This window comes from Chenopodium album, chromosome 26, assembly GCF_948465745.1.
Source record: "Chenopodium album chromosome 26, dcCheAlbu1.1, whole genome shotgun sequence".
NCBI classification, from domain to species: domain Eukaryota; kingdom Viridiplantae; phylum Streptophyta; class Magnoliopsida; order Caryophyllales; family Amaranthaceae; genus Chenopodium; species Chenopodium album.
In genome coordinates, this window is record NC_137859.1 from 26,380,878 (window position 1) to 26,407,340 (window position 26,463).

General features: G+C 37.4%; 1 pseudogene across 3 annotated transcripts; it reads left to right on the plus strand.

The window, feature by feature from the left end:
• Positions 1 to 12,595: 12,595 nt before the first annotated feature.
• On the plus strand, positions 12,596 to 24,642 carry LOC145616279 (F-box protein MAX2 homolog A pseudogene; annotated as a pseudogene). 3 transcript variants are annotated; one of them, XR_014107620.1, is made up of 9 exons: positions 12,596 to 14,977; positions 19,405 to 19,470; positions 20,754 to 20,904; positions 21,325 to 21,390; positions 21,669 to 21,862; positions 22,036 to 22,152; positions 22,288 to 22,351; positions 23,501 to 23,605; positions 24,029 to 24,642. The product of XR_014107620.1 is annotated as an F-box protein MAX2 homolog A pseudogene, transcript variant X3 (transcript). The 3 variants fall into 3 exon arrangements; XR_014107618.1 differs by lacking the exon at positions 21,325 to 21,390; XR_014107619.1 differs by lacking the exons at positions 21,325 to 21,390; positions 22,288 to 22,351.
• Positions 24,643 to 26,463: the final 1,821 nt, after the last annotated feature.

Here is a 26,463-nt window from a genome sequence, read left to right on the forward strand (position 1 = left end):
AGACTAATATGATCATGACATGAGATGCAATCATATTATCAAATCGACACACATTGACTTAAGGAATTTGAATATTGTGCACTTGTCTCAGACAAGTGGGAGATTGAAGGAGTTATGTCTTCGATAAGTGCAATTACTAGATATATCAAAGGATCACAGTTATGGAGATAATAAGTTCATACTATAAGGTTGCCAATGTCTATTGCTAGATATGACAATTGGACTTTGGGCTTGTCAAATGGTCCAAAGCCTTATAGGATGGATCCTACAAGGTCACACACTAGAGTATTGGGTTATACAAGTTAGAGGCCCATTATTGGGCCTCATGAGTATATGACACACCTTATGTTTGGGCTTGGATTGTAAGTAGAGTTCAATTAGGATTTGGACATGGTTTTATTTATAGATATGATCTATAAATATAAACCATGCCTAGGGTTGCATGATATAACAATTTACACACTGTGAATTGTTAGATAAGCAACCAAGAGATCCCAAACCCTAATTCTCTCTCTCACTTTTGGCCCTCCCTTTCTCCTCCCCTATTCTGTGCGTCTCCCCTCCATTGGTGGTGCGTGTGGTGGTGTGTGGGTGGTGTTGTGGTGTGCTCGTGACTCTAATCTCCGTTGAAGGTTGATTGAAGCGTTCGGTCACAACTAACTAGCATTAGTGGAGGTTTAATCCGTGCCCGTGGACTAAGTAGAGGAATCACACGTGGGGTTCTTTGTCTCCCTTGTTCTTGCTCGATCGCTAGTGGAATCACGCTTCAAAGGTATAATTCTTACTTCTTTATGTGTTATGCATGAGATCCTTGGTTTGGTGCTATGTGAATATGATTCATGTTAATTCCGCATTTAGTACCTATAATCTCCTACATTTGTCAAGCAATTGATCATACTTGACGGAGTTTGTGGTGGAGAAGTTGAAAGTTTTGGTTCTTATGAAAGCAAGATTGTGTTATGCTTTCTATGTATGTGAATAATGGCAAATGAGTTTGAGTAAAAGCCGTCCAAAGTTGAAAAAGGCAAGGACACATAACTGCAAAGTTGAAAAAGTCGTCCAAAGTTAAAAGAGGCGAGGATAAAGCACTATTAAACATGAAAAATGAAAAATCAAAAAATATTTTGATGTGAGTATTCTCCCTTTTTTAGCATTGAGAACAATGCTCCATTTAAACTTGGGGGGAAGCGTTCTCACGCTTTTTGTGTATATGTTCGTGATTTATAGCTTTGAATAAGCTTAGGGGTTTACGTATTTTTGTTTGGATTGGTGATTACTTGATTACGATTTTAAGAAAGGGTCCGTTCTTTGCTTCACTATTAGAAAAACCACCAAATTTCAAATTTTAGCCCACCTTCACCTCTTATGCCCTTACGTTACAACCTTTGGGAAAGCCCTTTTGACCTAGAAGTTGAGTCACTATTCGGGGGAGGGAATCATGGGTCGTTGCCTAAGGAGAGGGGATGCATAGTGAAGATGTCGAGTAGCCTTAAATAATCTCTTTTTTCGGTTCCTTCGAGGAATCATTGGGATGCTCACTAAGGGGAGATTTGAGACTAGTGGGGAGAACGCGGTAAGATTGTATGGGATGAACGTGGATTGTGATGTCTAGTTTTTATGCTTAGCATACCCTATGTTTCAATCAACCTTGGATATCTTGGAACGTGCATACCTTGATTGCTTGAGAAAGATTTTCATTCATTTGCATTATAGTCTCTTTGTAAGTCTATTTCGCAAAGGTTTTGTTTTCCCTTTTTCTTTTCTTTTTATGGTTTTGCCTCTCGGATGTTGGGGGAGAGTTATGGGTCAAACTCTTAGGATACCCTTACGAGAACATTACTCGTCCTCTAGGGCGATCTAGGGGTTTAAAATGGCTTGTTGTAGCTAAAAACAACCGTGATTCCTACGACAGTGAGTCTTAGTGTATATTCTCATCTTGAGTCTTTCTTTTTCTTTTTGAATAAGTATTTCATCCTTATTCTTTCTTGCTTTGTTTTGCTCGAGGACGAGCAAAAGTTTAGCTTGGGGGAATTTAATGAGTGTCATTTATGGCACTCATTTGGATTCTTTTGGGATGAAATTCATGTTCTTTTATAGCTCTTTTCCTTAGTTTTCTTTAGTTTTGTTCTGTATTTCTTTAGTTTGTGCTTTTTTTAGTTAGTTTTCTTTCTTTGTGCATTTCTTTGTTTATTTGGTCTTTTTCCCTTTTATTTGCTTGTTTTCGTTTATGTTCAGGTGATTATCGTGTTTCCAAGGATTCCCGAGCCTTCCTCTCATATTTCTCATCAATTTGGACGCCTCATATTCGCCTTTTGGAGCTTAAGTTTGAAGGAATGCAAGGAGCAAGTTCATGAGATTGGTGCGCGAGTACGCATGCGGTGGGGGCATCATCTTTGGCATGAACGCACCAAAATAGCCATTTCAAGACTGCCTACCTTAGTGTTCATCATCACCGAGACGAGCGTACAAGGATGAGCTAGGACGAAGAGGAAGGAGGCTTCCCCTGCTGCCAGGTGCGGCCGCGCACGAGGGTAGTGCGGTCGCGCGGCCGCGCCACCTTGGGTCCCTATTCCGTACCCATTTTCCCGCGGCCGCGCCTCACCCTTGATGCGACCGTGCCTTTTCGGGTTTGTTTTGGACAATCTAACTAACTCTTCTTTTGTAGCTTTCCTTTATATAGTTTTTCCTTCTATTTTTAGAGAGAGAATCATGAGAGAATAATTAGAATAGAATTAGAATTAGTTTTTGATCAAATTAGATGAGAGATTTTTAGAGAGAGAGACTCTAGGTTTTAGTGAGAGAAATTCATGGTGGATTGTTAATGATTGAAGCTTTCTTTAATTCCTTTGATCTTTGATCAAGATTGTAAGATTTGCTTTTCTTTAATCAATCTTTATTTTGATTTTAATTATTTTGTTGAATGTTCAAGTTTGATTGATTTGTGATTTGATTTTAGTTTGTTCAATTTGATCATGATGAATTTGTTTTTTAGCTTTGTCTTGATCTTGATTTTTATGGATTGTGAGTAGTTAGATTGCTAGGGTAATGGTGAAGCATGTATGAGTAATGGATTGAAGTTAATTTGGGAAAATTGATTGAGTTGATGGTGTGATTAAATTGCCTAATTGATCATGTGCATGTGTGTGTTTGATTTAGGCTTGATCACCCTAGTTATTCACACTAGACTGCATTTTAGATACACATTGATACGGACCATTGATTTGTGGCTTGCAATTACACGATTGAGGTGTCTTGTGACGTTCCTAGCTAGAGTTTATCGTAGTTGACGCTAGTTAGACCTCTAGGAAAATAGCTTGATATGCTCTTTTGGTTGCATGATTGGCTTTCCCTCGCATCACTCGACTTAGTCAACTCTTTCCCAATTAGCGGAATCCGTTACGAGTACATGTGGATCCGAGCCCTAGTGTTCATTACATTTGTCCCTATTTTACTTGCTTAGTTGTTTAGAATTCACACCCTTTACCTTACCTTTCCGGAATAGCTTGACTTAACAATATAGGATCACACCATTCCTTTGGGTTCGACCCTCGACATACCATAATACTTGTATAAGGGTGTGTTGGGAAATTATAAATATTGTTTGGCCTAAGGTAGAGTTAGTTTCAACGACCTACCTTGACTCTTGTCACCAACAGAAGCAAGGTTCAACCTTTTGCCGTCCTTGCGCCAGAGGAATTCCAGCACGCAGTTCTTGGGTCCGTAGCACTTGTCATCCAGAAACTCAGTCTTGCCCTCCTCTACAGGCTCCACAACATAAGTGGGTTGATAATAAAAAAAAGAGAACGATCACCTTGGGACTCAGTCATCCTGTTTGTTTGGACAGTTGGAGAGGGAGATGGTGATGAAGTCTCAGCACTGCCACCCCACACTACATAATGGTCAAACCGATTCATATCAGCCATGTCATCAAGCCAAGCAGAACTGTTTAAAGGCTGAACATGGGGAATGAGGCTAACAAGGGACACGTTATGGGGATTAGCCTTGACAGCGTCAGCTAACTGCTTATGGCGCATTGCGTGCATCCTCAAACGGGTGAGATGGGACAAAGGAATCCCATCCAACATGATCACCCGTTAACAGTAGGGATCAAAGAAATTAGGGCGGGGCTTGCGTTGGAAAGGGCGAAAGGCACTACCCTCAGCGGGACGACTACTGCCTGACCCAGATGCAGCAGTAGGAGTCGCGTCAATATCTGTCCCGCTCGCAGCGAGGGGACAGTCAAAAGGCATAACTATTTGTATAGGAATGGGGGAAGAAGAATGAGAAATAGGAGGAGTGTGCGCAAGGCGCTCACCTGAAGGGGATAATCGGGTAGGAGAATCCGATTCAGAAGCCAGTTGAGCTCACTCATATTTTGACTATCAGAAGCGTCAGACATTATGAAATCTACAAAGACAAAGGGCCCACAAAGAGAAGAAAAAAGCAATGGGGCACCGAAAATCAAGGATCAATCTAGGGAGACAAGAACAATGAAGGAATAAAGGGAAAGAATCAAGAACGCAAGTACAACAACAAAAGGGGGGGGGGAAATTGGACAATGTCAATTAGGGCGAATCAAAAGATACAATCTTGTGAAGAAAAACGCAAAAAGAAGCGAAATTGGGAAAATATTTACAACAAAAAGGTACAAAGTAAGTACCTTTACAAGAAATAGTTGCAGAAGCAACAGGGTACAACAACAATGGCGAACGCAAGAACTTGAACAGAACAAAGTTCAAAACTGCAATTAAGAAAGACAAAAGAAAAAGCAAATTAGTAAAGAAGTAAGAGCAAAGAAGAGAAAACGAGTATGACAGAAAAATTGAGGCAAAAACAAAAGCAAGGAAAGCAGAAACTTACCACAACAATGGAAGAGCACAGACGTCTGACGAAGGAAATGAAGAGTGAAGTTTTTGAAATAAAAGTAAAAAAGAGAGGAAGATGAAAAAATGAGGAAAAGAAAAGAAATGAGTAAAAGGGATAGTGAATTTAATACGAAGTAAGGGGCGGTTGGGCATGAAGTAAAGCCAAACCGCCATGTCACTTTAGTAAAATTGAAATTGACGGCCCTGATCACCGACACGCATGCAAATACTGTTCCCGCCATAAAAAAACAAAGGAAGTACAAGCTCATCATTTCTTAGACTTCAGCGGGAGTGATCGAAATTCCTCTCCGCAAGCTCATCATTTCTTAGACTTCAGTGGGAGTGATCGAAATTCCTCTCCGCAAGCTCGTTATTTCTCAGACTTCAGCGGGAGTGATCGAAATTCTTATCCGCAAGCTCGTCATTTCTCATACTTCAGCGGGATATTCCTCTCCGCAAGCTCGTTACTTCTCAAACTTCAGCAGGAGTGATCGAAATTCCTCTCCGCAAGCTCGTCATTTCTCCGACTTCAGTGGGAGTGATCAAAATCTCTCCTCGCAGTCTTAGTAGGCCACGAAAAGATGTGCGCCCAACAAGCAGGAACAGAGCAATCATACAGATCCAACAGTACAATAGCACCATCACCTGAATTACGACCTGATCTCCCAAACTTCCAGATCGCGTCAACAACCCGGAGGCTTGAGGGGCTGGGAGTGCGCAGGGTAATTCATCCAGGCGACCCGTTAAGCCACGGCCAGTAAGGCCACACGCTTAGATTAGCTGGCATGAATGACCTCACGCCATCTCTTGAGGGGCTAGTTGTAAGGGATAGCTCTTGCTGAGCTATTCCTTCCAGCTGGGCTCAGTTGGGAAGATTCCACCACGCAAGTAAGAGTCAGCATGAGTGACCTCATACCACCTCTTGAGGGGCTATTTGTATAGGATAGCTCCCGCTAACTATTGCCCAACTCCCAGGGTGCGCACTCATGGCCGAGAGAATAGCTGTGAGGGGCTCACCAGCCCAATGAAGTTAGCCCGCAGAGTTGACTAGGTTGAACTCTCCATAAAGGAGATCATACACCTATAAATAGAGGGCAAAGTACAACGGAAAAGAGGTTAGACACATAAGTTATTACACTCTCTACATCTCTCTAAGTACACTTTCTCTCTCTAAACACTCTCTAACTTAGGCATCGGATGGGGGGTTCCTCGAGCCACCCCCGAGGGCGGTTTACGTGTGTTGCCTTGTGTAGGTTGTCGACGGGGCCCAGCTCACCCAGCAAAACCCTTGGATCCACACCTAGAACAATTATTATTATTATTATTATTATTATTATTATTATTATTATTATTATTATTATTATTATTATCATCATCATCATCATCATCATTATTATTATTATTACAAAAACCTACATAGTTAATCAATTTACAAGAAATTGATTGGGAGCCGAGATACAATCTGGGCCCCTACCCCTCTAGCTATAGTGAACCCGATCCTGCTGAAGATGTGAGCAGCTGCACGAGCACGAATATCCTAAGTCTTAGCGAACTCCTGAACCTGCTTCAGCAACGCAATAGCATCTTTCTCTAATTCCCCCAACGAAGAAAAGGAGAAAGGAAGAAACCATAGCCAATAGCCCTTGCAACGCGCCCCATACTTGTCCCGCTTTCGCTGAGCCGCCACCGACACAACACGACCAGGAATGAAGTCAGACAACCCCGATTGTGTCAAAGGTGAAGACCCTATGAAGTCAACAAATAAATCAAGGCCTCTTTCCCAGGAATAAAGCACCACATCTGCTGGTCGTAAAGCCCCTTCGTTTCCTCCAATTAACCCAATGTTAACCTCCTTTCGAGCAGAAAACCTAGACCGAAAACAAATATCAACAAGGGTGTCATGAACAACATTGTGCCGATGTTTAATACCCACCATCTCAGCACAAGACACCGCATGGTCCCCATAAATATCCCCATCAAAAACCCTTGAGCAAGTAGAACACGGTGTTGAAACGGAGAACAAAGGAACATCCAACGGTAGCAAATAACACTACGGTAAGTCTTACCATTCATAGTCTGACCCAAACCCGATATCGGGACCGTCCACAACCAGGCCGAAGAGTGATCCCCCTGCTGGGACTTCCATAAGGCAACCTGTCGCGGAGTTAAGGAGAAAGTGGAATCCGCAAATGTAGTGACCTTTGTGAAATATATATCTGCCAACTTTTTCATGAGTCTGGGGGCATCGATCTCACTAGGGTTACTCATAAGGTCAGTCTCCACAGTCCTGTTAAAAAGACTAAGAGCACCATCGAAGGCCGGTCCCAGACCAACAATAATACCAGAATTATGAAGAAGCGTAGCCTGAAGACCAAAAGACTGTAGACGCGACGCAAGGAAAGCACAACGCCGAACATCACCCGCTGAATAGACACCCAAACCACCATAAGAAAAAGGTAAGGTGGCAAGTCGCCATTGCCGATCACCAAAACCAGGCCCCGAAGCTATTACAATGCGCTCCAAAGAAGTCCGAAGGGCCATGTCAAAAGAAACTTGTGCTGTTTCAAAAAGACTAGGAGGACAAGTGTGCATAGCAAAGTAGAGTTTTGAAACCCTAGTTTACGCACGTAGAAGCAACAACTCGTATTGGGGATCATCAACACTCTCAGCGAAACAAGCTCACCACAGAAAGAGGAATCAGCACTGATAGGACCACCTAGTAACTTAACACCATGCACAAGACGACCAATATCCGGAGGAAAGACACCAACGAGATGGCTACGAGGGTCCTCCGAGGGCCAAAAAACTTCCATTTTCTCAACGTTGACATGGAGTCCGAGACGACGTCCCTCCGCCAAAATCAACTCCAAAACCTTTCCTACAACTAAGGTGTCACTAATAATAGTCCCGTCATCTAAATACCAAGCTTGCAAACATAAGTCAAAGGAATCCCTGATTTGGCACACTAACGGATGAAGAACCAAAGCAAAAAGCAAAGGGCCTAGAGGATCACCCTATTGTACTCCCTGACATGACCATAAGATATGCTCCCTGTAAAACAACCTGGCTAGAGTAGAGTAACAGAATTCAACCCATCGCCAGAGAGCTGGACAACGAAGACAAACCTCACGCAACAAAGCCGAACAATCTACCAAATTAAAGGCATTCTGGAAATCCACCAGCAACATGGAGAGGCCAACATCACCACCATGCGCCTTAACCAAACAATTAACAGCATGAAGAATAGCCTCACCACCCGCAGGCACCCCAACACCAAACTGAAGACCTCCTAGATAGTTTCCCAAACGCAGACCAATTAAAGCAGCCCCAACCTTTGAAACCAGACGCCTCTAAATGGCACCCACAAAAATAGGCCGAATACCACCACCAAGCTTAACAAGTGGTGTAAGAGGAGCACTAGCAATGCATTCTCCTAACTCAACAGGACATTTCCCAGCGAGAAAAAGATTAAGAACCTGCGTAATGGAGTCCACCAACTCATCAGAAATAGCAACTGCAGCACCACTCAAACAATCCATAAGGTGTTGAGCACGTAAGTCGTATCTACCGCATGACGTACCTCGCGGAAAACCCCTAATTCGATCCAAAACAACAGTAGGAGTAGCAATAAGGTGCTGGTCAACGGGAATATCCGGTAAGATAGGAGCCGGAAAGGAAGGGTATTTAGCATGCAAATCTGCAAGAGTAACATCATTGTAAGGGGTAAGACCAGAAGTCGAAAGAACCCTAACCACAACAGTGTAATGTCCATCAGAAATCTTTCTCTTACACTACTTAATATTACACTCGGTCAAATCATGGTCCTCATCAACATCCAACAAAGGTGGAGACACATCAGCCAACATGTCTCGCACAAGCTGCACAGAACCATCAGGCTCACACCAAGAACGAATAGCAGCGGTGATACTCTCATCCTGCCGCTGTCGCCTGACACCCGAAGAACATTCTCGACTACTCCTCGGATAAAAGGTTTTAAGGACACAGAGAGGCAACACAAGCAATTGAACCCAATAAGAGATGTCATTAGGCTTGCCAATCACCTTATCGAGAGCCCCTTTGAGAACCCGAGAAAAACCCAAGCGACACTTAGGAGGGATAGATTTCACCGAACTAAACTGCTTTGATAGCAAACAATCAAGAAGAGCAACATCAAAAGCAAAATGAGGCTCACAAGGCACCCAAGGAACAAGATCAGATACCTCAGAAGTAGGACCTTGCGGTTTAGGAAAACCATAAAGAACAAACCGAACAATACCATCCCCAAAATCAGGAGGGGTGATGAGTCTAATTTATATATATATTTTATTCCCCGTCCCATGGTCCTATTTGTGCTAATTTGAGCTCTACGGAGCTATTTTTATTACTAATATACGTTTTCTAGTATTTTTGTAGAGTTGGTATTATTTTGTAGGAATTTGCAGATTTATGACAATTTCCGAGCTTATTGAGCCACTACGAAAATATTAGAGTCGGATCGTATTTTATGACTGTATATATTAAGCCCAAAGCCGAGTTGGAGAATTTTAATTTGGTGAATAAGGGCTCAATATATGAGAAGGTACAAGATTCCACAAGTTATTGTTATGGACCAACCAAGGGAAAAATTGGGCCAAAGATTTAAATAACTAGCTCGAGCATACAGATCCAAGCTTTCAAGAGAAGTCAACTGAGGGCGAAGTTATATAACGGGCCCGATTAAGCAGCCCAATGCCCGATTAGTCCTAGCTCCTAGTACATGTCGGTTGTTTAAATTCTTTTAGAGTTTTAAGGTGAGTGGGATTTGTGGGTTTCGTTCATTAGTGGGCTTTGTTTGTAGTTAAGTCGGTGGGTTTGATATATATAGGAGTAGTAGTCAGGAGGTAGTGGGGAGTTTTTTAGCTTTTCAGTTACTTTAATTTTAGTCTTAAGTTTGATTATAAATTCTTTCCGTAATTTGCTTTAGTTAGACTTTTAATTTGCTGAGGATTTGAGTTTAGTAATTTTATTCGCTTCGTCAATTTTGTTTCTTTCCGAGACTTCGTTTTAGTTTAGCTTGAGATTTCAATTTACTTGCTTTCTTGTTTTGTTATGATTACATTAATTTGCTTATCGTTATTTTCTTAATTTTGCATTTCATATTATTGTTATTATTATGCTTTATTTAATTGCTTTGTTTAGTTTAGTTTTAATTATGCACGAGTAGTTTAATTCTAGGGTTTGTGGAGATTCATAAATAATATGAAGGGGTAATTTATTATTGTTAATTGTCAATGCTAGATTAATTTCCTATTGATTGATTTAATACTATGCAATTAGATTAGCGTTGGTTTAATTGTATGAGTTACGCAATATTGATTCGAGATTCGAGAGATGAGAATTAATATTAAGGCTTAGTTTCAATAGGAAGGTTAATTTATAAATGGTTAAGTCGAGATTCGAGAGATGAGATTTAATACCGGTAAATTAACTCTGTGATTGTAATACGTAGCGAAAGCCCTTTATGATCTGATTAATTGATACATTGATGATTGATTAATATGTTTTATCCTGGAGTATTATTTATTGGTGAACCTATACTCTAGGCCTTTTAATATTTGTTTTCTCACTACTTTATTTTCCTTACTCATATTCTTCGTAGTATAATCTTTAATCACAACAACATTGGTTACCCTGATAATTTAGATTATAATAATTAATTAGGAGTAGAAAGATTTGTTTCCCTGTGGACTCGACCCTACTTCCCTATCTGCATTAGTTAGAGGACTTAGGTAATTCTTTTGATTTGGGGATACGACTTTACCCTGTCAAGGGGCCACAAAATAGTCAAGATCAGAACCATGCTGACTCTTCGTATGAAGAGTATGTGTCTTGAAACACTCCCCACAAAGCCAAATCCCCATACGACGAAAGGTTGACTCCGCCTCCAAGTAAATAGCCAAATTAGAAGAAAGAGAGTGTCGGGTCAAATCACGCGCATTTGCACACTAATGACGATCACGAAGATGAGTAAGCAAATAAGCTTTAGAGAGCCCATTACCCTAGCCATCTTAACACCCATTAAGACCCACAAATGGGCAATGGAACGGAACAATAGGCGGTATAACACCCACCTCAACTTGCCACGAGAAGATCACACCAACACCACAAAAAAAAAAAACAGCACCAAATCCACACTAAAACAGCAACAAAGACAACACCAAAAACACACCCAAGCTACACCCAAAACTGCACCAAACCCACCGCCTGAAAACTGCCCCAATAACTAACCAAAAACAGCACCAATATTTGAGAGAAAAACTACCCGCAAAATGACCCAATATCAGCCCAAAACAGCACCTAAAAACAGAGCAAAACCACGCTTGAAAACACAGCAGAATTGCACCCCAAAACCGCAGCCTGAAAATGACCAAAACAACCCAGATTTTACCGGAAAAACGCACCTTAAAGACGCCGGAAACAGCCTGAAAACCCGAGAAAAGCAGCCTGAAAATTCGCCAGAAAAGCGATCAAGAAACCTCCACAAAAACCGCCCAAACGCTGCCTAAAAACCACCCGGGAAACCACCTGAATTCCGCCCAAAAGCCGCCTGAAAAACCCTTGACTGAAAACTGCACACCTGATCACACCTTACGCAAGAGATGATGCCGGAAAAAGAACTCAGAATTGCACAAAAACAGCCTGCACCAAACCAACCCGAAATTGCTCCAAAATGACGAGGAAATCGCACCTAAAAGACGAGGAATTTGTACCAAAAACCCGAGAACCCACTCATGACAGAATGCACTAACATGATCGTCGAAAGCGCCGGAAATTTTCCGGAAAAAGAATGTGGAAACCTACCCTAACCTGCCCTAACGAGAGTTTTTTTTGTGTTATTATTATTATTGTTATTGTTGTTGTTATTGTTGTTGTTATTGTTATTGTTATTGTTATTCTTCTTCTTCTTATTATTATTATTATTATTACTACTACTACTACTACTACTACTACTACTACTACTACTACTATCATCATCATTACAATTGTTAATATTATTATTATTATTATTATTATTATTATTATTATTATTATCATCGCATTATTATTATAATAATTAAATATTAATTATTATTAATAAATACTGTTTAATTATTATTATTATTAAAAATTAATAATTATTATCATCTTTAAATATTAGTTATTATCTTTAAATATTAATTTTTATTATAAAAAATCAATTATTATTATTATTATTATTATTATTGTTATTACTACTACTACTACTACTACTACAACTACTAGCATTATTATTATAATTTATAATAATTATTATTATTTTTAATATAACTATTAAATATTAATTATTTATTCTTATTAAATATTAATCATTTATTATTATTATTATTATTATTATTATTTAATATTAATTTTTATTATTATAATAATTCAATATTTATTATTATTATAATTAAATAATAACTATTTATTATTATTTTTTTTGAATAACTATTTATTATTATTTTTTTTGAAACAAACTATTTATTATTATTAAATATTAATTATTATTATTTTTATAATTCTTCAATATTAAGTATTATTTTTAAGCAGAACAGGGTAGAGAAGAGTACAGTAGAGCAGATTAAAGCAAGCAGAGCAACTCTGAAGAACGGGGCCTACTTATAGACTTGTAGTAACCAAAACCCGGTGACCCCACAATTCATAGATGAATTCCTGACTTCACTTGTCTTTCTATTCATATTCATCCTCATCCATTTCCTCACTCTTGTCCATGTTCCCATTTTAATCCAAAATCCAATCCAATTGAAAACGATGACGACGACGACGATCCACGACCTCCCGGACGCGGTCCTAGCCCAGATAATATCCCTCTTATCCGACACCCGCACCCGCAACTCCACCTCCCTGGTGAGCCTAAAGTGGCGCGCTCTCGAACGCCTTACCCGGTCCCACCTCTCCCTCCGCGGCAACATCCGGCACCTCCTCTTCCACCTCCCCACCTGCTTCTCCGCCGTCTCCCACCTCGACATCTCCTCACTCTCTCCCTGGGGCATCTCCCTCCACCCCAACATCATCTCCACCGCAACCAATGATCACAACAACGCTTCTTTGCTGCTTGCTCACCGTCTCCGTCTCGCTTTTCCAGCCGTCACCTCACTCACTCTCTACTCCCGCTACCCTTGCACACTGTCGCTGCTGTCGCCGTTGTTCGATTTGATCGAGGATGTAAAGCTCATTCGGTGGCATCAGAGGCCGAATAACATCCCACTTGGATCGGATTTCTCTGTGTTGTTTCAGAATTGTGCCCGTCTTAACTCGGTTGATTTATCGTCTTTTTACTACTGGACTGAGGATCTTATGTCGGCTTTTGAGGCTCATCCCAGAATTGGGGTTAATTTGGTGGTTTTGAATTTGCTCAATTTTTCGTTGTCCGAGGGGTTTAAGTCGCAGGAAGTTGTGGATGTTACCAGGGCATGTCCCAATTTGAGGGATTTTAGGGTTGGTTGTGTTTTTGATCCAAGGTATATGGGGTTTCTTGGGGACGAGGCGCTTTTGGCTATTTCGTCCAATTGTAAGGAGCTTAGGGTTCTTCATCTTGCAGATATAGCTCAGGGTGATCGAGAATTTGATGATCAAGGGTTTTGTAGCGAGGATGTTGGGTTTACTGTTCAGGGCATTGTGAGTTTTTTTACTGGGTTGATGTTGATTGAGGAGTTAGTGTTGGATGTATGGCGGAATGTGAGAGGGAGTTGGGTGTGTTTGGAAGCTTTGGCTTCAAGGTGTCCGAATTTGAGGTCGCTTGAGTTGGGATGTTTTCATGGGATTTGTAAGGCCATTGAGTCTCACTTGGATGGGATTGCCCTTTGTCAAGGACTTGAGTCATTAACGATTAAGAACTCGGCTGATTTGACTGATTTCGGGTTGATTGCCATTGGGAGGGGTTGCTCCAAGCTTAATAAGTTTGAGGTGATTGGATGTAAGAAGATCACAATGAGGGGATTGAGGACAATGGTGTGCTTGCTTAACAGGACACTAGTTGAAGTCAAAATTTCGGGTTGTAAGTATCTTGACGCCTCTGCTTCGTTAAAGGCTGTGGAGCCTATAAGGGGAAGGATTAGGAGACTCCCCATTGATTGTGTTTGGAACGGTGAGAAACCCGAGTACGAGGAAGAGGTTACCGTGTTAGGCGTTGATTATAACCATAAATATGAAGGCAAGGATGATGAGGAAGAAAATAATAGAATGAGAAAGAGGACCAAGGTTTCATGGGATACTGAGAGCTGGTTCATGGGCAACATGGAAGGTAGCACTAGCAATGGATATATTACTGAGACTTGGGGATGTCTCGAGTTTCTATCACTGTGGATTGTAGTTGGAGAGCTTTTGACACCATTGGCCAATGCAGGACTGGAGGATTGCCCCAAGCTAAGGGAAATTCATATCAAAGTAGAAGGAGATTGTCGAGAAAGGCCAAAGCCATCACAGGGGGCATTTGGGATCAGCTCGCTTGGGCGATATCCAATGTTGTCGAAGATGAAGCTCGATTGTGGGGATACAATAGGCTATGCGTTGACAGCTCCGTCCGGGCAAATGGACCTTAGCCTATGGGAGAGATGGTTCTTGACTGACTTAAGGAGTTTGAGGCTTAATGAGCTTGATTATTGGCCTCCACAAGATAGGGAAGTCAATCAACGGAGTCTATCACTTCCAGCAGCTGGGCTACTTCAAGAGTGTGATACATTAAGGAAGCTCTTTATTCATGGAACTACTCATGAGCATTTTATGTTGTTTTTCCTAAAAATTCCAAACCTGAGAGATGTTCAGCTGAGAGGAGATTACTACCCAGCCCCAGAGAATGATATGAGCACGGAGATGAGAGTTGATTCATGTTGTCGATTTGAGTACAAGTTGAATGAACGTGACATTCCTGATTGATTGTTTCTTTTAGAGCTTTGTTTAGATGCATTTAATTTTGCTATGTTATCTCGAAGAAAAAATAAAATAAAAAAAAGTTGCTATGTTCTCTCTCTATACTTTCGTCCTCCCTGCTCCTAGGTTACTTCCTTTCCTAAGCCTACCGGCAACTGCAGCTTTCAAGCTAACAATGGCAGAAGGTGAGTTTACGATTTTGATTTTCAATTTTTGGATTAATAATTCAGTTTGGGTCAAATTAGATCTTGAATTGTAAACATTGGGATTTTTGTCTGCTATAATGTGATGATTTTGAATCACAGGCGCTAGTCAGCTAGTGTTAAATTTTTTGAACGTATGATTTTAAATTATAGTGTTAAATTAGCTAATTGAGGGTTTTTAGTGATTACTCCATGTTCTAGCTGCTGCTATATTCTTAATTTTTAAAATTTAGCTTTGTTTGCATTGAAATTCTTCGTATACGTAGTTACTTTTACATGATTTAAGTGCATTGGATTGTAGCATTGTCAATAATTGCAGGAAGAAAGTGATATGGTAAAAGGATTTATAAAATTCATAAATGGATTGTAAATTGTGTAATTGTCGCTTTTGATTTTATAGCCATTGACTTGAATTCATGAGTCATTTATAGTGTAATGCTTTCTTAACTCTATAAATGGTCTACTTAATCTATAACCCAAATTATTTTTTAGTGAGTAGGATTTATTTTATGGGTGGTTTGTGGACTATAATTAAGAAACTTTAAGGCTATATTGATGTCAATTTAACAATTGTTATGTTTATCATGTTGTTATTCAAGTTTTCTGAAGTAATATATAACAAGGTCATTGAATTATGTCACTACAACATTCTTGGAGAGCTAAAAATATATAAATCACTGGAGTATATTAATTGTATATATTAAAGTTTTTCTTATTACTACGGTATTATTAATTTTTTTTTTGCAAATATGATTATGGGAGTTATTGAATTTGTTTAGTGGAAGTTATAGAATAGGAAGTTATAATGGAAAATGATAGGTAAAAAAAAAAAAAAAAGAAGTAAAGCGAACAGAAGTTGAGGATTAAGAGTTTTGAGTTCTGTGGTTAAAAGTTGGAAAAATGACACTTAAATTATACAATAGATTTATCAATAGTGCTTTTCCAAGGCTTTTCTGTTTTGACATTAAGTAATCATTTAAGGATTAGATCCCAATTTCCACCATTTGTAGATCGTGCTATAGAGGCTTTTGAATAGGTAGGTAAAATTGCTGAAGTAGATTGTTATGACCAGAGAGAATTGTGATGGTAATTAATCTCTAGTAAGTGGGTCACTTTTTGCAGTGCCACTTATATTTCATTAGACTAGTCTTAGTAATGCTTGGTCATGGATTTGTTGTTTAGGATAGGGAGAGAGAAATTTGATATGGAGTATATCCATGGCCAAACTTTCTGAGTTTGTATTCGTCTACTATGCTCTGATGGAAAGATTTATTCGCATGGGATATGTGAATCACTTATTTCACAGAACCTTATTCCCAGAGCTTGGGAAGCAATTGGCTGCATATAACACCAATATTGCAACAATATTTTCTGGCTTTCTTGTACTGAAACACGTGCCTTTTGTGTTCACGTAACTTGTTAGGGTTTGGTGGTTGAGCTAGAATACCTTTTTTTTTTCCTTATCTTTCACCATTATTCCTTGTAACTACTCGTTACACATGTAATCATGTTACGGGATTGAGTATTACCAATTTGATTTGTCCATTCATGTTCAATATAGTCAGTCTTGATGCCTCTATTTTTTATTGATCTTGGCTATGTGCCTATGTCTTGGTGTTGTGTTTTGTAGTGAAATTGAAAGTGAGTTTTGCCTACTCAGTTGCACATTATGAAGCTTTTTAGTTTGTGATAGGATAGTTGCATACCTATTAGCTATATTGAGTCCAATACATTAAAGTGATTGTCTCTTTGCTGGCTAAGAGATTTTTTTGGTAGCTTGCATTGTTGCATGGCTTGATTCTGAATATATCATGCTTTGAAAAGTATTTCAAGCAATGTGCTTGTGATTTTGGTCCAACCTAAACTAATATTGGTGTGGCATTGTCCATAAAGAACTTCAGACTTTTTTTGCCTCAAACATTCAAATGACTAATCTTAGAGTAATTTATCCCCCAATCCTTAAATGTAAGTAGTTCATGTACTGTTCATTTCTGTTACTGTAGCTTAGTAACAGTGTAATACCCTCCTTGTTACTTGCGTGGCTTTGTCCCTTCCTTTCCTTTTCCTGGTTTTCCTCTCTACCTTTCCTTTTCCTGCCTAATTCGCACACGTAAACTATGGCGGTGGTTAAATTTCTTTCTACAAAGTGTTTCTTCTGCGGTTACAATCATGAATTTGAGTTGATGCAATAAAAGCTACAACAATGGAGGCTATCGTCTAAGGTGATATTATTTAAACTTAGATTTGTTTGATTTCGAGTGGATATCAATTTTAGTTGTTTGCAAGTAGGTGCTTTAACCCACCATAGGATTCTTCTGTAGGAAGCCACCTGATCGGCTTCTCGAAATTTCTGACCGAGTTTTCGGTTAGTTTTCTGAATTTTATGTGGCTATTAATTTGTGCAATTGGTTAAAGTTTTCTGGGTTTGTTTGTATTATGGGTTTGGTTTAATGGGTTGGTTTTTTACTTTCTGGTGTACCTTTTTTTTTTTTTTTTTTTTTTTTTTGAGGGAAAGTTAGTGCATAATTATAATTTTGTTAATCATTGAGCTGAAATGCTTCAATTTATGCTGATTTTGATGCAATCCGAGGGGTTGTTAGGGTTAGATTTGGTTTTCATTTCTGGGTTTTTATGCCAGTGTTATTTTTAGGTTGTTGCCAATTGACATTGTGATGTAGCTTGCTGCTTGCATAATTGAGCTGGTTTTTTCGCTTGCATTCGACTTCTTGATACGGTTTTCGTTGTTTTAGCTACAAAGAGCTGATTGTTAGGGTATATATGCAGATATTAGAGGATTTCAGTAACCTGAACATTAAATGCAGTTCTCATTTTAAATGTCGTTCAATTAGTGTAGGATTCTTGGCTTGCTTCTCTGAGGAAACTTCAAGAAATTAAGAACTTAAGAACTTATACCTGGTTTCTCTTCAATTCTTGGTTTTAAAAAGCGCGCCTCTAGGCGCGTCTTGTTCCCTGGGAAATGGGCTTTAGCTAGTCGAGGCTCAGTCACCTACGGAAGGTGCGCGCCTCTGCGCCTTTGCTCCTCAAGGAAAATTACTAAGGGCTTGTTTGGCATCATTTTTTGTTTTCAGTTTTCTGTTTTTCTGAAAACTAAAAACCAGGAAACAAGAAAAAGGTGTTTCCACTTTTTAGTTGTCAGTTTTCAAAATTATCATAATTTTAATAAGTCTAAATAATTTTTGATTCATTATGTGACATATATAATATACTTTTAAAAAACAAGAAACCAAAAAACATAAAAACACAACGATACTAAACGAACCCTTAGGTTTAAGTTATAAATTGAAGAATGGTGGACACTTTTTCAAATTCAGACTACCTTAGCTTTAAATATATCATTATTTAATTTATTATGAATCTGTTTAATTGGTATTAAGTACAATCAAAGTAAAAAATAATTTGAAATAAATATATAAATTCATGCGCCTTGCATACAAAAGGCGCGCGCCTTCGCTTTGCGCCTAGGCTGCAAGGACCATTTGCGCCTTGGTGCGCCTTTTAAAACTAAGCTTTAGCTAGCCTCTTTGGCTCTTCTGTTAGTTGAGTATGTTCAATTGTTCTTTTACATTCAAAAGCACTCTAGCTAATATCATTTTTTTGACTTTTATGATATTCTCCCTCGCTCCAATAATCTTTTTAAATTATTTTTGTTGGCTTTGTTGAATTTCATTGCTGTTTCGTCAGCTTTGAGCTCATGCTTTAACTTTTTATTCTAATTAAAGCTTATTTTGCCGAAACTTGTTCTCATGTAAAAATCCCATTTTTATTGTTTTTTTTCCGATGATTTTTGCTTAAATGGAAATCTTGAACAGTAACTGAAGTCAAAAGGTTACAGGCCAATGAAAGAACAGCATTAAGAGAGTTCCTTGATCCTCCATGGCCTTCAATTATTCTAATGCATTACAACTCCCAACATAAATTACGACTTCTTACTTTAGGCTTCTGATTGTATGCCATTAAAAACCAGCCTACTTTGCATCTTGAATCTTCATTTAGTTGTCCCAATACTAGAATCAAAGATTTTGGACCGAAGTTATTGAAGTATAGAATATATGGTAGGATATTTCATGGATATGGACTTTTTTTGGTGATTAAATTCTCAAACTTAGAATGAGGAACATATTGGTTGGTGAAATCATTAGTAGCATCATATGGGTATCATTCATTGTATTTTTTAAAACTTAAGGAACTTTGTCTATTATTCATTTTTTGGCTCCTTGATCTAATAGTATTAGTTTGTCAAATAGCATGGTTTATACTATCATTTTCAATTAATGTTGCTGTATTTTTAGTATCTAACATTGTGACTTGTTGGTCTAAATGGATGAACAAAATTCTTTTATCTTTGTTTGCTCATTTGGTTTTCCTTTCTTTTTTTTTTTTTTTGCCAGCATTGAAGCAGCTTCTGCTGAACATCCCACCGCTGATGTCTTTATCCAATTAGTTTCATATAGAAGGTTAATTTGATTCATTCTCCAATTGTTATTTTTTGTTAATAAGTTAATATGTGCTGTGCACCTGTCAAATTTAGTTTGAAATTCTGAATCTGATCCATGCATAATAAGGTTAGACAAGAGGAAAAATCAGGAGATAGCTGTATATCCCAACTCTGATTGTATAAAGGCAAAAGCTAAACTATACAAAATAATATTTCTGGGTGATTGTTTTCATAATTTGGTGATTGTTTTACCGTTGTGGGTGCTAAATTATGATTCTTGATAGGATTTCTGGGATTAGATTTTGGTTTATGTGCTAATTTTTCTATGTTTCTGTAATGCTTTATTCACTGGGTTTTGTTTAATTTTTACTGGTCATTACTCTGAAATATTTCAGTTTTCATTAATTTATTTCCTTATGTTATAACCCCCTCACATATTAACTTAATTCTGTATTTGTGGTTACATTTCTCATATGGAACATTTATGAAGAGCTAAACCTCTATAGGGTGCACTTAAAGATGATAAGCAATCAAAAGTTTTTATTTTTTTCAATAAAGTTTTGTTAATGGAGCATAGAACAATTTCTTCGTTCTTTATTGATTGTAAGTATTTTCGGTTTTTTGAGTTGAATTTGTGACTTTTACTAAACTCAAAATTGCGGTTTCTTCGTCAGATTTTGGGGATTTTCATTGATTAATGTTCAATTTTCAGGTTTCAGTTCAATTTTACAAAATAAATTATTTGGGATTTTCTCTGTTAGATTTATTGATGATGATGGCACCTCTGCCTACTATATTGCTCATCTTCCTATTGCAATTTCCCCCCTTTTGATGTCTTCAAGATATACATATATTTCTCATTTCCCAGATTTTGGGTATTTCATTTCTAATTCTTGTTGCTTTTATTCCAGGCTTGATCTACGTAGTTAACCAAGAAAATTTTGTGTCAAGTAAATAATGAACTCATTAGAAAATAATCTATGCACGGAGTAAGAATAAAATTATCTATTCGTTAAATCATCAGAATTTGATTTTGTAGGCTTGAAAAAGAATGTTATGTTGTTAGATATTATTGATCTCTTGTAGGCAGAAGCCATTGGGTTTTATTCAATTGACTTTACTTGAAAATGCACATATTCTCATTCCTAATCATTCATTTGTTCTCTCTCTTTTTTTTTTTTTGTATTTTATTTATTATATTATGTAATTATGCAAATAATAACTATATTCAGTACTTGGAATGGAAATTGTTGCAGCATAAAAAAAATTAAAAATCAATGCTTACCTCCCTACTAATTTCAGTGTTTGATTAGCTGCGATCGAGAGGGCTTCCAAAGATATGTTACCAAAACAAGTGACATAAAGATTATGCTTGGGAGATGCAAAGTTTTTATCAGCATTACTACAAGAAATATTTTCAAGCATTGCAAAATGCTGCCAATTAGGCTGATTGGTGAGTTGCATATGCCGGGGTAAAATAATTTCAAATTGTTTTGTCAGCTATGTTGCTGCTTTATTACCACCTTATCAAACAATTGTGTGTTCAGTGCTCAGCTCACCTAATTGAACATTTGAATTTTAAAATGATGTGAATTGCGAATTAGGCTTTACTTTAAGCGTCAATTAGGACTAGAAACTCTAATCGTATCATGGTATTTTCTGTTTAAAAGGAATGTTTGATTGCTTACAACAATGTTTATTCTCAATTTAGGATGTTTATTGTATCATATTGTTGTCATGCTGCCGTGAGAACTGTTATTGTCAAGATCAGTGTATATGCAATTTAATATCAAGTTCAAGTCCAGACGGTTTTTGTGGACAAACAATCCATCTTTATGATCTTTTACTCTAACTTGTACCTTTCCTCCTGTAGTCCATCTTCAAGTGACCTGGCCCTTAGTCCTGATGGTTCTGTCGTGAATCGTGCTACTTTTCATAGGTGCATATTGCTCTTCATAGAATGATTCATTTCTATTTTGTAATGTCAACCAATGTCCAACAAGTTATAAATTCTTCACCCTTACTAATGCTGGTGAAATTAGTTGATTAGTCTTTGTTAAGTCTTGACTGTTGAAACTATGAGACCCAACTATTCAAATGTCATGGAGCATGGAAGAATGTGATTTATGTTGTTCTAACTTGTGAGGTTGCTTGATTTTACTCTGTATTTAGGTTTTGTTAAATCATGTGCATTTTCATTTTTGATGCCCATATCAGGTGGTGGTTGGTTTCTTAGAGAAGACAATATATCAAAGCATGCATCAGGAGAACCGGTTACAGCATTCCTTCAAGTTCTGGCAGGAATCCTGTCTTTGCTGATATGTTGACTCAATGTGCTACACTTTCCAGCATGGGAAGTTCGGAAAGACATATTTTGTACTCAATTTATCTTGTTTTTTCTTCTATTGAAGGTGATTCTTGGGTTCAATTTGATTTTGATATGAAAGTTGGAAGCAAAAAAAAAAAAGAAAAAAATCAACAAAATTATTGATTTCTGTTACTCATGATTTGGTGATTTCAGTATATCATTACAGCTCTCTAATCTTGTAGGTTATTTTGCTTAGTTATCTAGTTCTGTTTCTAGGTGCCAACAAATCAATTTATGAACCGGAACCCATAGATTTGGGCAAAATTTTGCGAGCTGATGTTGGTTCTGATACTCAGACAATTTCAGTGACAGCAGTTGCCCCCATTGACCCTGGTTCGTATTCTCTTCCAGTCTTCCTTCCTCTCCATATCTATCTTTCTCCCTCTCTCTCTGTCTTTCTCTCACACAGAGGCACACACATGAGCGGTTAGTCTCTCACCCATAAGATACTTATCACTTTTGTGGCAGCTCCTGGATTGACAAGCTAAGCCATGTGAAATCACTTCAGCAGTGGTCCAATGCTGAATTCTATGTATGCCTTTTCTTTCCCCTATTTGGTTCATACGAATGTATGATAGGAAAGTCTTTATTTTGTTACAATCCGTTTGAATGTGAATGAGCTATTTCCTATAGGGCCTTAACTATAGGTGATAATTAATGACAATAATGGTACTGAGTTTATAAGTGAATTTGTTGGTAAAGTCTCGTGACAATGATCATGATAACAGTTTCACCTTCTGTGTTTTTCTCTTCATTAACTTCCATCCATTAGCACTCAAACAACCTCTAATAAGGTAACAAGTGCTCATGGAAATTTTCAAAGCAAAACACATACTTGGGAGGTAATTGAAAATAAATTTGTATTACTATACGGCTTTCTCTGCATATTTACATACAAAACAATTTCCATTACCACCATTAATTGGAGCAAGACTCGTGAGGGTATTGGGATAAGTTGACTACTAATTGTGAAACTTGAGATTTCAAAAGGGTTAGACACTAGATTAGTATCAGATTAAAGGGGTTTCGCTAAAGTCGCTACTCCTTTGTTAAGATTGCATAAGATATGGCTAAAACTCCTTTGCTCCATTATCTGAATGGCACTTGTGAACTTTGCTTTTTCTCTAAAATTCTGCTTCTTCTCAGTAGGGTACAACCTGTATACTTGTCAATGGGGTAAGTTAAGTAATTGAAGTTCTTGGTTTAAAGTTTGACTCTTGATGCAGCAGTTGCTTTTCGTACTTTTTGGGTGGTTTTGAGAGATTTTAAGTGAAGTTTTGAGACGTTTTTTATTTGTGTGATATGCTGTTTCTGAACTCAACTGTTGAGTTTTGGTTATGATTTGAAATTTTAAATGCATCAAATCTGTTTGCTCAACTATGGCATGTTATGAATTTTGTTTGTTTTGGGATAGTTGGGTATCAAAAATTACATTATATTGATTCATGTGAATTGAAGGCTATTAGCTTAGTTGGTAGCGCAATGTGCTATCCTGCACTGTATGTGAGTTCCACTTGTCCACTGGTACTAATCCAAGTTTTTAATTTGCGATACTATCTATACTATGATTTATTTTCCATTGTGTTGTCCACTTGTCCAAAATGAAGTGTCAACTATCCACCTTTAGAAGAGAGAAAGCAACGGAACTTTTAACCTCTCTTAATTTCTTTTTGTTTGTCAGGATGCTGTTCCAAGGCCAGTTGCAAGACTGCCTGTAACTGTAGCTGCTGCTGCTGTTTCTCTTTATATGCTCCGGTCTTTCGTGTCTACAGTTCTCTTCACATCGGTATGTATTTAGTCTCTGTTTCCTGTTGAATCATCTCATAGTAATTTATACCTGTTATCCCTTTGCGTCTTTGGTGTCTGCTTAAGGTTACAAACAGGCAATACCTAGCGTTTATGATCATGTGTAGTTCATGTGGCAGCATAGGATTATCTTCCTCTGCATAAATTGTAATATATGTGATTAGTTTGAGTTTCTTGGTAGTAATAAGAAGTATTTTAAGATGATTTATTACTCTTTGCATTAATTTTATTGGTCAATTCCAGTTTGTGTACATGTGGGCTTCATACAGTATCCGAGGATTATGAGCTTTCTGTTTTTTGTAGGATTTTTGCTACTTGGTATTTTGATTGTACACAATCAATGCTCACGGGGCATTAAAATATACATTTTGTTCTGAATGTGTTTTTTTCTTCCTAAAATTAGGTGGGGAATTGGAAGGATGAGTTTGGCATCATGTTAGCTGACATTTTGAAGCAAAATAAAGTAAATAATTCAGACATGAGATTTGATCCAAGGGCAAGGACAGCTAATTCTGATTGGTTTATAGCTGATTATGAGAATGATCATATTTCCTACTGTTGGCCTGCTTTGTTAAATTTCAGAGAAAAAGAGGAGGAGATCGAGGAGGAGGCTCTTTAGCAAGTTCAAGCTCAAAGAATGCTAAATACTCAAAGAGTTTAGGTTCTTTACCCGCTTATGGAGAGTGCTGCAGAACATCAACCTCAGAATGTGCAGCCTCACCTTTCAAAATGGGCTAAGTTCTATCTAAGAGTTCATCTTCTGAAGAAAATCCTGAAATTAAGGTTTCATCTGCTCCGCTCAAGGAGCCTTTTGAAAATGCCAGGAGTTATGTCCTAGCAAATTGTTTGATAATAGCTCATTTTTATGTATCTATACTTCTATACTTTATATACTAAAGTAATCCCCGTAGTTATCCCCTAAGTACACGTGTCATCACCATATAAAAAATTTTCCCGCCAAAATATTTTGTTTTTTTTTGTTTTTTTTTTTGTTATTGATATAAGTTTGTTACTATATCTAAAGTAGAATTTTTGCCTTAAATTTAGGGAGTGATATCCAACAATAATAATTTAAATAAAATTAAAAAATATAGTGGTATTGAATGAAATGTTAGGTAAAATTATAAAATACGAGTACTATTAGGATATCATTAAAAAGTTTTATTTATTTATTTCTTTTTTTGGTTATCAACCAGAATAACATGAATAGTTAGTACTTTTTTTTATTAAAAAAATAGTAGCTTTCATATTACGAATACTAAAATCTAATTAATTCTTCCGTCTCATATTAATTGTAATGTAATTTAGACATTGAGATTAATCTTATGGTATACCACAATGTTTATTTTACTTTATTTTTTTTATATATTTTTTTTTGTTTTTCTAATGATTCGTTTTGTACAGTTTCCAATAAACAAATAGTAAAATATTATTGTAAAACCGTGCTATATTTTTTGTATTTCTAATGATTCGTTTTGTACAGTTTCCAATAAACAAATAGTAAAATATTATTGTAAAACCGTGCATAGCACGGGTTTTGAACTAGTTCTGCAATGTATTGAAGCACACCTCATAGCTATCTAAATCTTGTTACATTCTTGTAGGCTCCTGCTTTGTTCACACATGTGAATATGTGATCATGGGATCGCCATCAACTTGGCATTTGGAATCCTTGCTCATGTTGGTTAGTATGGGTTACGGTGTAGTAATTATGCTGCTATATTAGATGATACACGTGGTTTTCGGAGAAAGAATAAGTCAAAATATAAGGACTAGAGATCTGAAAGCTCCGTTTTCCACGAATTTAAGCACTGATAACAGGGGTAAAAGGGTCATTAAATGTGGGGTTGCTTTCTCTGTTTTTACCTTAAATTTTCATTTAAGTGTTAAAGAACTGGTATGTTTTCTGGGTTGATTCTTAATTTCTAAGAAGTTTGTCTTTTTGTTTGAATGTGTATGGTTTAGTTTGATTTCTACAAGTATAACTGTAAAAATGGGTTAATTTTTTTGCGTACAGAACTTGAGCCAGCTTTTTTTGAAAGTTCAAAAGCAGACCCCAAAGATGTAGCTGCAATTATACTAGGTGGAGGTGCTAGGAGCCTAGGACTCCGCTCTTTTCTGACGATATGATCTTGTAGAATGTTTGAAACTTTGCTCATATCAGATCTTTTGTAACAATGGTTATAGTGCTCAATTAAAATGTAAAAAAAAATAGTAGTATGATTGTAGAAAGTTTAAAACATTTTCTCAATTAGACCTTTTGTTATAATATTCAAGTCAAATGTTATTATGAATGTTCAAAACCCTCATCAAAATAAACATATAAATCGGTAATATGTGAGTATATTTGAATTGGTGGACTTAAGTTGGTAATATGGTATACCATCTCTTTTTCCTTGTGAATTTTTGATAATATTGCATTTCTATGGATTTGGAACTGATTAGGGTTCGGGATTAACCCTTGTTGCATAGCTCAGGATGGCAATTTTGTGAATATTTTGAAGTTGGTGTAAGGAAGTGGGCTCAAAGATGCCAACATGTATGCTTACATGTATAATTGAGCAAGTAGTTGACTAATTTTATAAAGGGAAACGAAATAAGGAGCGGGAAATCAAAAGGCATCAATTTTTTTTTTATTTTTCTGTTTCTTCTCGGAAGACTCAGAAAAGGGGGTGGGTTTGAAGGTACTGTAATTGGAGGAAGGCGAAACCAGAATTGAATTCGAAAGACATTGATAAACCTAGAGTGGATTTGACGAACAATTAATTTGATACTCCAATTGAGAAGATTCGAAATCGTTTAGAGGATATATTTGGGGTGGATTTAGCTGAACCCATG